The 9094-nt window shown below is 50.0% G+C and overlaps 1 non-coding gene across 1 annotated transcript; it reads left to right on the top strand.

The window, feature by feature from the left end:
- The first annotated feature begins 7024 nt into the window (after window positions 1-7024).
- TRNAT-AGU (transfer RNA threonine (anticodon AGU)) lies at window positions 7025-7097 on the top strand. Its single transcript has one exon. It is a non-coding gene; the product is annotated as a tRNA-Thr (tRNA).
- Window positions 7098-9094: the final 1997 nt, after the last annotated feature.

Raw genomic sequence — 9094 nt, 5'->3', positions numbered from 1 at the left:
AATAAAGTTTAACGAAGATAAAGGCCAGGTTCTGCACCTGGGATGGGACAACTCTGGATGTACAGCTTGAGGAAGAAGAGGCTGGAAAGCAGTTCCATGGAAAGGGTCCTGGAAATCCTGGTTGATGGCCAGAGGGACACGAATCAGCAGTGCCCTGGAGCCAGGGGGACATCCCTGACCTGGGGACATCAGGCCCAGCATTGCTGGTGTGGCCAGGGAGGGATTGTCCAGCCCTGCTCTGGGCTGGGGCAGCCTCTGCTCCACTGCTGGGGCAGTTTTGGGAAACACAAGATCATCTGAGGATGACTCCAAGTGTCTAAAGCTGTTAGAGAGTGTCCAAGGAGAGACATGAAGATGGTGAAGGGTTTAGAGGGGAAGCTGTGTGAGGAGTGGCTGAGGACACTTCATTGTCTCTTGTCCCTTGTCGACTCTCTGCTGGAGCAGACTGAGGAGAGGCTCATCGGGACCTGCAGCTCCTCCCGAGGGGCAGCTCCAGCTCTGCTCTGGGACAGGGACAGGAGCCAGGGAAGGGCTGGAGCTGGGCCAGGGCAGGCTCAGGCTGCAGAGCAGGGAAAGGTTCTTCCCCCAGAGGGTGCTGGCACTGCCCAGGCTCCCCAGGGAATGGGCATGGCCCCGAGGCTGCCAGAGCTCCAGGAGCCTTTGGCCAGCGCTGCCAGGGATGCCCAGGGTGGGATTGGTGGGGCTCTGGGCAGGGACAGGGGCTGGGCTGGGTGATCCTGGTGGGTCCAGCTGAGGAGCTCCTGTGGCTCCCCACTGACCCCCAGCTGTTCCATGCCCAGAAGAGCATTGGCTGAGCAGTGACAGTGAAATCCCTGCAGTCCCACGACTTCACCCTTAACCTTGTGTGACAAACAGCTCCAGGCACATTGTCATCGATTCTGACACCGTGTGTTCCTTTGCTCATGTGAAGAACTATTGATTTCAGGGCAGAGCCAGGAGTGTTTATTTTGTAGATCGTTTGTGAGCTTGATCAATCACTCTAAAGCTGAGAGCTGCACCCACAGAGAGCCCAGAATCCCAGTTTTAGAAAACAACCCTCACTCCTAGCCCACACTGGATCATCCAATTCCCACCAGAAGCACAGCAGGGCAGTGTCTTCTCTTTACCTTCTCACATGGGAACTGCACTGCTTTTTCCCCATAATTTAAGCCTGCTGACGATGAGCAAGGCCCTTTTAATTTGCCATCCTTGTTTGCTCATTAATTCCTCCGAATTACTTTATTTACTAACATACTTCTTCTAAATTACTTGACTACTTGACTAAATTTATTTATTTACAGTGGATAGCAGAAGAGAAAAACAGCTGCAGTGGATCCCTGCTGACAATGCCCCAAACCACAACCTGAGAGTGGCAGTGAAATCCCTGGATTTTGGGTGCTGCCTGCACATTGCATAAACTCTGGGCAAAGCAGCAGATGTGTCCCTCAGAGGGACAGTTCCTCAAACCTGGGGGCAGATTTTCCTGAGGATGAGGAAGGACTTTTTTGCCCTCTCTCATGATTACCATTACATCAGGACTGAAACTCAATAAACTGATTTTCCTCCTGCAGCCCACAGGGGCTGGCCCGGCTCACAAACTGTTAAGCTCCTGCAGCTCAGCAACTCATCTGTAATTAAGGGCATTTGTCAATAAAACATCCTCCTCTCTGGGGGCTGTCAGGTGCTAAAGGCTGCCCTGAGCTGGGGTTTATTCCCAAGGAACTCCAAAAGCTCTGCCAATCCCTCCTGGACACCAGGGGACCTCAGAGCCCTGCAGGGTGGTGGCAGGGCAGGCTGGAGGCTCTTGGGGCTGGGAAATGCAGGTTTCCAGCTGGGCACAATCCCTCTGCTGCTGGGCACTGGGATACTCAGAAATACCAATGTCTTTGTGTTTCACAAGTGTTCTTGAAAATTCCTGGAAAGGCAGCTTGAGCTGTGCCCCCAGAACTCCTCATGCCTGCACAGCACCAGCAGCTCCACGTGGTTTTCACAATAAACTGGATTTTGCTCTTTTGCTAATCTGAAACGGGTCAAGGGTAAAATTTTGACCAATTTTGTATCCGAGGAAGGCTCCAGGGAGAAGTTACAGCAGCTAAAAAAGAGGCAGCTGCATTCCAGAAATAACTCCTGTTCCCTCAGCACAGGGAACAAACCTGGCACCCTCAGAGCAATGTGTTTATTCCAAACAAGTACACCAGCTTTATTTTGGTTTTTTTCCCCCCAGGGCTTGAGGAAACTCCTCCTGGCTTCCAAGAAAACTTTACAAGGGTACTTTAAAGGAAGGCAGGAACTTTGAGGCAGTGGTGACTGTCACAAGCCCCAGCAGGCTGGGGGAGCCTGGGGGAGCCCGTCCAAACTTCCAGGTTCGTTTTAAGGCCAGAAGGAACCCCCTGCCTTGTCATATCGTATTAACTGTGTCAATTTTCTCTTCTGATTTCATCTTTTCACTTCTAGAAGGACACAAAACAATGTCAAGTATGGCTACAAGAGTGAAATGAGTGTTTTCTTCTCCGTGCATCCCATCAAAAACTCTGCTGAGGTTTTGTGGCTTTCTTATAATTAAGAGGACACAGCTTCTGAGCTCATGGTGGAATCATTACCAGAGTCTGTTCAGGCAGAGTTTTACAGAGCCCATCACGTTGTCCAGCCTTCGTGTGTGAGCTGAGGTGGCCTCTCATCCCCAGCTCACATCCGAGCCGGGCTCCAGGGGCTTCGGGCTCGGCAGAAATCCGACATGATGTAACAATTTCATTTGCTGGAGATAAATGCCCTGGCAATAATGCCAGCAAAGCTCGCTGTTCCTTCAGGAGGGATGTTTCCATCCATGGAAAACAAACATCTGGGCTTTGGTTTGTTGCTTTATTGCTGCCCACTGCTGCCTTTTGCCTCTCCAGAGCAGCGGGAGGTCACTGTCCAGGGACTCCCTTTATATGGCTTTTGTTCAGAGAATTTTCTTGAGGCTTGCAAAGATTATCCATGAATCATGCCCATAATGCCTGATTTGCTGTACACAAACATTTCCACTTTGTAGCAATTTCCCTCATCTCTGGCTGAAAGCAAATAACACAGTGGAAACTCTTATTTCCCATGAAAACCAGAGGCATTGGAACTGTCGAGTTCTGCTTTTCAGACTCCTCATCTCACAGGTAAAACCAGGACAGCTCCACAGTGTTTCCAAGGAGTGTGGATCTAAAAAGTAACCAGGAAGCCTCCAACAGGAGATAAAATCTAAAAGATTATTTGGCTCTGCAATGATAGGTGTTGTCTAAGTGGGCAGATGATATTTAAGTTTGTTGAAAATTTTAACTAAACAGGTGAATTTACTTATTGGTAACTAAATGTTACCAGTGTGGCAAGTGAAAAATATTGTGTTCCACAAGCAGAGAGCATCCAGAAGATGGGTTTGACCGGGGCAAAAGTCATTGGTGGAAACTGGAGATCCAACTGTAGTGGATAAACATCTCTTTAAGATAGGGCTTGCAAGGGTAAAGAGAGCAAAGAACGCACATTTTATCCCCAAACTGTGTAATCTCAAGAACTTTGAGTTCTTCAGCCCTCACAGTCATCACCATCTCCCACCAGAGTCTCTTCATCCTAATATAGTCACCAAACCTGGACAAAGTGGGCTCTGTGTCAGGGTCCCAGCAGCCAGATCCACCAGGACTGTCCCTGAGCCCTCTGTGACAGCAGCAGGGCTCACACCTCCCCATGGGAAGGAGATGAAAGGTCTGCTCCAGAGGAAAAGCAGAATTGTGTCAGCAGCCCAGGGAAGCTTTGTGCTGAGAGACAATCTATTGGTGCTGGTTTTGAACTCAGGAAGTATCTCATGTAGGAATTTTGGGGCAGAGCTTTCCACCTTCCTGATAATCAAGTGGTTCTTAGAGCAGAAGCCAAATTATGGTACCTGGCTGTAAACACAGATCCAAACATGAAAAACTAATCAAAATCTGATTTCTCATTGGCCCGGTTCCTACTGAGGAAGAAAATTCATGATGTATTCATTAGCAGTCATTTCATAATGACCCTGGACAAACTTTGCATCAGGAGCTGGCCCAGGCACTGTTTGGAAGAGCAGAATGTTCCAGTCTTATGACTCCACCAGGAGAAATTCCCTCTATTGTGCAGCCTGTTGGTAGCTGAAGCTGTCCTGCCGGGACCCAACAAACAGATGACAATTCCCATCTCATCCAGCAATAATTATTCCTGCCAGTTTCCCTCATTTGTCACCGTATCTTTCCCACCAGAGGTGCCCAGAAGAGCCCCCCAGCACGGCAGGAGAGAGCTGGGCTTTGGTTTGGGGTCTGTGGGGTGAGACAGGAGTCTGGGGGGGCTTCACTGCTCATCCTGCCTGGCCACAGAGCAGCTGGAAAAGAGGATTAGCACAGAAATCCTGGGATGGACTCACAGCCCTTGTCCAGCCAGGGCAGATCTCACTGCAAATGTGCAGGAGAATGATTTCCTTCTCAGCAGTAGGAAGAAAGGCATTTGCAGGAGTTTGAGGGGTAAAAATAGAAGAAGGGCCAGCCTTGCAGGCACCAGGCTGTTCATCTGAGGGTGCAGGTGCAGTCCTGCCTGGGGGCCAGGGCACAGGGCAAGATGCCCGGGTCACACCCCAGCAGTCACCAGGAGAAGGGAGAGAAAAGCGGGAGAGATTCCCGGGATGGGCAGGGATGGAGCAGAGATCAAACAGAAACTGAAATCTGGGGACATGCCCAGGCTGTGGGGACAGTGCCAGGAGGGCACAGGGCTGCCAGGGCTCAGCACAAGCTCTCCTGGTGCTCACTGGTGCCAGAGGCCCCTGCAGCAGTTCCAGCTCCATTCCAGGCCAGCTCTCAGTCCTGCAAGGGTCCACACCGAGGTTAAAATGTCCAAGAACACACTGACATTGGGAAACGTGGCCGAGTTTCACTCAGGAAAGCAAGGACACAACCTTTCCAGCACCTGCCAGCCTTTCACACTCACCACTCCATCACTTCTCATTACCAGCAGCATTTGTTTCTCACCAAATGCTCCCAAGCATCAGCGCACATTTCAACCATATTATTTTTCAAGTCAAGGTCTGAACACAGCCTGTATCAAACTGCTCCATTATTGCCTTCTGCCAGGCAGTCTCTCATGGCTCAGCCATGTGTTGCCAGGCTCCAAGCCCAGCTGCTCTTGGACACCACGCTCCAAGCACATGTTCCTGCATGGGATGTTGGTTATTATTTCCAGCTTTATTTTATTGGTGCACGTCCTCCCTGTGTGCCCCCAAAGGGCTGCTTTCAGCAGGGTTTGTACAAAGTTGTTTGATTGGCTTCAGGCTTCTTTGTGAGTTTATCCAATGCCAAGCTCAGGCGCTGAACCCATGCCAGGTAATTCATCATTTCTCCTTAAAAGCTGTAGACAGAATCCTGCTCTTAGCTTGTCAGATAAAGGCCTGAGAATTGCCTTTCAGCCCACCTAATGAGGGTTTGTGTTTTTCTACGCTTGGGAGGATGGATGGTCTTAATTTCTGGTTTCTTTCAAAGAGAGCAATTTTCTTCCACAAAAAAGACCAGGAATAATAGACACAATGTGGCTTATTCTGAGTCACCCTTTAACCATTTGTACTTATATTTTCTCTTTGTGCATCTACCCTGAAACTCAGAGTCCTCTTCAGCTGCTGCTGTAGATTTTCCCCTGCCACGAGACATTTCTGTGCCTGAGGGTTTAATGCACAGCCAGCATCCTCTCCTGGACTTGCTGACAGTCTCCACAAATACTTCCCTCAAAATTTGAGGTGTTCCAGGCAGAGCTTTTCCAGTCCAGTTCGGCAGGAGCAGCCTGTTGGATGTGAGGAAGCTGAGACTTGAGCTGTGCAGGGGCTGTCCCAGAGCTCCTCCTGTGCACAGAAATCCCCCAAGGGCCAGCCCAGGGCATCAGGGTGGAGTCCCCAGTCACTGCCCGTACTGAACAATCCTGCAGGAATATTCCTGGCCGTCACAAGGCTCTCACTGGCCAAATGTTAAACCCAAAGTTCTGTTCTCTGTGATTCTTTGCTTTCTCCACATTCCCCCCACTTTTGTGACAGGCTCGTCCCCAGCTGGGAGCTCAGCCTGGGGAGTGTCCAGTGCCACGGTGCATCAGATTCAGCCTCCAGGTGGCATCCAAAGGGCTTCCCAAGGCAGGATGGAGCAGCGGGAAAGGAACAAAACGCGGACTCCTAAGGCAGCAGTGACATCTGTGAAGAGCTGAGAGGGAGAAATAAACACACAGTTGATTTCCAGTAGGGAGCACTGGGGTATAAGAGGTTGTCAGACTGGTTTGGGATAGAAGGAATCTTAAAGCCCATCCAGTGTCACCCCAGCCATGGCAGGGACACCTCCCACTGTCCCAGGTCACTCCCAGCCCCAGTGTCCAGCCTGGCCTTGGGCACTGCCAGGGATCCAGGGGCAGCCACAGCTGCTCTGGGCACCCTGTGCCAGCCCTGCCCACCCTGCCAGGGAACAATTCCTGCCCAATCTCCCACCCAGCCCTGCCCTCTGGCAGTGGGAGCCATTCCCTGTGTCCTGTCCCTCCATGCCCTCTTGAAAAGTCCCTTTCCAGTTCTCTTGGAGGCCCTTCAGGTACTGGAAGGACACAATAAAGTCCCCTTGGAGCCTTCTCTTCTCCAGGCTGAATAATTCCAATTCTCTCAGCATTTCCTCATGTGAGAGGGGCTCCAGCTTTTGGAGCATCTTCATGGCCCCTGTTTCTGTCCTTTTTTGATAAATAAGTGCAACAACTATGAAGAGGCCCGATATCATCATCTCTTTGTAAACTTCTCAAGCTGCTGGGCTGGGGAAAAGGGAATCAACCATCTTGGTGTCCTGACAGGAGAGCAAATTCCAGCTTTGGGTGGTGGTGGGTTTGTGTCTCTGATGGGTTTTGGTGCAGTTTGCAAAGAGAACTGAACAATCCTTGGAGCAGCACATTCCAGCAGGGCCGGGGCCATTTCACACCAGAATTATGAGAAAAATATGATATGAAATGTTCACAGAGGCAAAAGCACTCAAATTTTGGAGGCTCCATAGCTCAGGGGTTAGAGCACTGGTCTAGTAAACCAGGGGTCGTGAGTTCAAATCTCACTGGAGCCTGGGGAGGTTTCACACCTCCTGCAAAGACCTTGCTGCTTTATCTTCCTGTTTGTTCCCAAAGTGTTGCTGATGTTTTTTGGGGCATCCACCCCAGCCCATGAGAAATACAAGCATACCCCAGCACTTACACCAAACAGCAGGCGAGGAGGAGCAGAGCAACCAGCAGTGCTCAGGGCTGTACCCTTGAAATGTTTTTAATGTACAGCAATCAGAGAAGGGGAACACCCAAAAATAGGAATTGGAGCTTCTGGAGCCTGCAGACTTTGTGAGGGTTTTATGGATGGACAAAGCTGGAATGGCTGCCAGGTATTTACAGTCAGAGCTGGTTCATCTCTTCTGACATCAGCAGGATGATCGAATTAAGGCTCCAGAGCTCAGTAATTGCAGAACTGGCTGAAAACTTTATGAATGTGGTTTGTGGAGGAACAGCAGCATCAGTCATCTACAGAACCCTGCTGAGGGAACTGGAAAGTGATAATTTCTACGAATAAAGAAATAGGTAGGGATTGACTTATTTTGCATCTTGAATTCCATGATGGCTGTCCAGATTAATGAGATTTCCTCCTCTGCCTTTGCACATCTCTTTTCCCTCTTCATTTTCAAGTAGACTCCCTATACTGAGTCCAAATGAGCCAAAGCAGTGATGGAAAAGGTAATTTCTGAATTTCAAAAGGGCCTTTTTCATCTGAGGGAAGGAAGGTTCAAAAGCCTGATAGTGGCATGAGGGACATGGGACTCTGTTTGCCTCTCCCCAGGCTGGCTCCTTCCAGCTCTGCTGCCCCAAAGAAGTGAGCTTTCGAGGGTTGGTGTGTTTCCTCCCCATGAGAAGTGACCTGCAGGAATTTCCCTCTTTCCTCTGCATATATCCCAGTAAGGACAAAGAAACAGAAGCCAGCAGGGTTCCCACTAATCTGCAATTAACAAACGAGCACAAGTTACTGTTATTGTAACCCCAGGTCCTGGAAAATGGGCAGATGAGTTTTACTAAAAAGGAATTTATCTCCAGGCTGTTATGGCTCTACCTGGCTTCCCCCTGTCCCTCATTCCAGCTTTATCTCTTTATTTGGCTTTCAGAGGAGACCACAGAGCAAGACCCAAAAAGATCTTTGTGGTTCAAGTTCACTTTTGCAATCAGGCTTGTGGGTTCAGCTTAGCTGAGCCTGGTGGGGATGGAAATGATCCTCTGAAAAATTAATGTCTTTCCTTTCTGTGCAAAGAGGACAAATGTTCAGGATGTGTTTTGCTGAATTCTTAATCTGTGCAGTGGCTGATATTAATGCCAGAGCTCCTCTCCCAGTAACCCTGCTGCAGTGCAGAGCCCAAACTCTCTGATGCTGCTTGTTGAGCACTGGCCTGGGGCAGAGCTGGCTTTTAGCAGGGGACCTGGCCCTGGAATCCCTTTGGATCCAGCACTCATCATCCTCTTCTCTTTCAAACACAAAGCTCGACTAGAGGGGGAATGAGTGGTTTATATCCAAATCCTGGAGGCCAGGTAAAGGTGGGAGGGCTCCTCTTCATTGTCCCCCAGGGAATGGGCACGGCCCCGAGGCTGCCAGAGCTCCAGGAGCCTTTGGCCAGCGCTGCCAGGGATGCCCAGGGTGGGATTGGTGGGGCTCTGGGCAGGTGGGATCTGGGTGATCCTGGTGGGTCTCTTCCAGCTCAGGAGATTCCAGGATTCTGTGATTCCATGGCCTTTGTGACCTGTGGGTTGGAAATGCTACAGAGGTGTTCAGAGGTGTGGGAAGGTTGTGCAGCTCTGCCACAGGGAGGGGACCAGGCTGGGCCCCTGTGGCTTTGTTCAGGGACAAGGTTGTGACCTGCCCAACCCACACCCAGACAGGCTTTTATTGCTTTTCTTAGGGAGGTTTAAAGGTGTCTTCCTCTCTATCCATGGAAACTTGTTTTTGATATTCTCCTTACAACTTCAGAACCCAATTTCTGTTCCTAAAACTCATCCTGGATTCTGTGCATTTCTCTGGAATATTTTCATTCCCAGT

This window comes from Sylvia atricapilla, chromosome 19 (genome assembly GCF_009819655.1).
Source record: "Sylvia atricapilla isolate bSylAtr1 chromosome 19, bSylAtr1.pri, whole genome shotgun sequence".
Classification (NCBI taxonomy): Eukaryota; Metazoa; Chordata; class Aves; order Passeriformes; family Sylviidae; genus Sylvia; species Sylvia atricapilla.
Note: the sequence above shows the minus strand (reverse complement) of the source record. Positions and strands in the feature narration are given on the sequence as shown.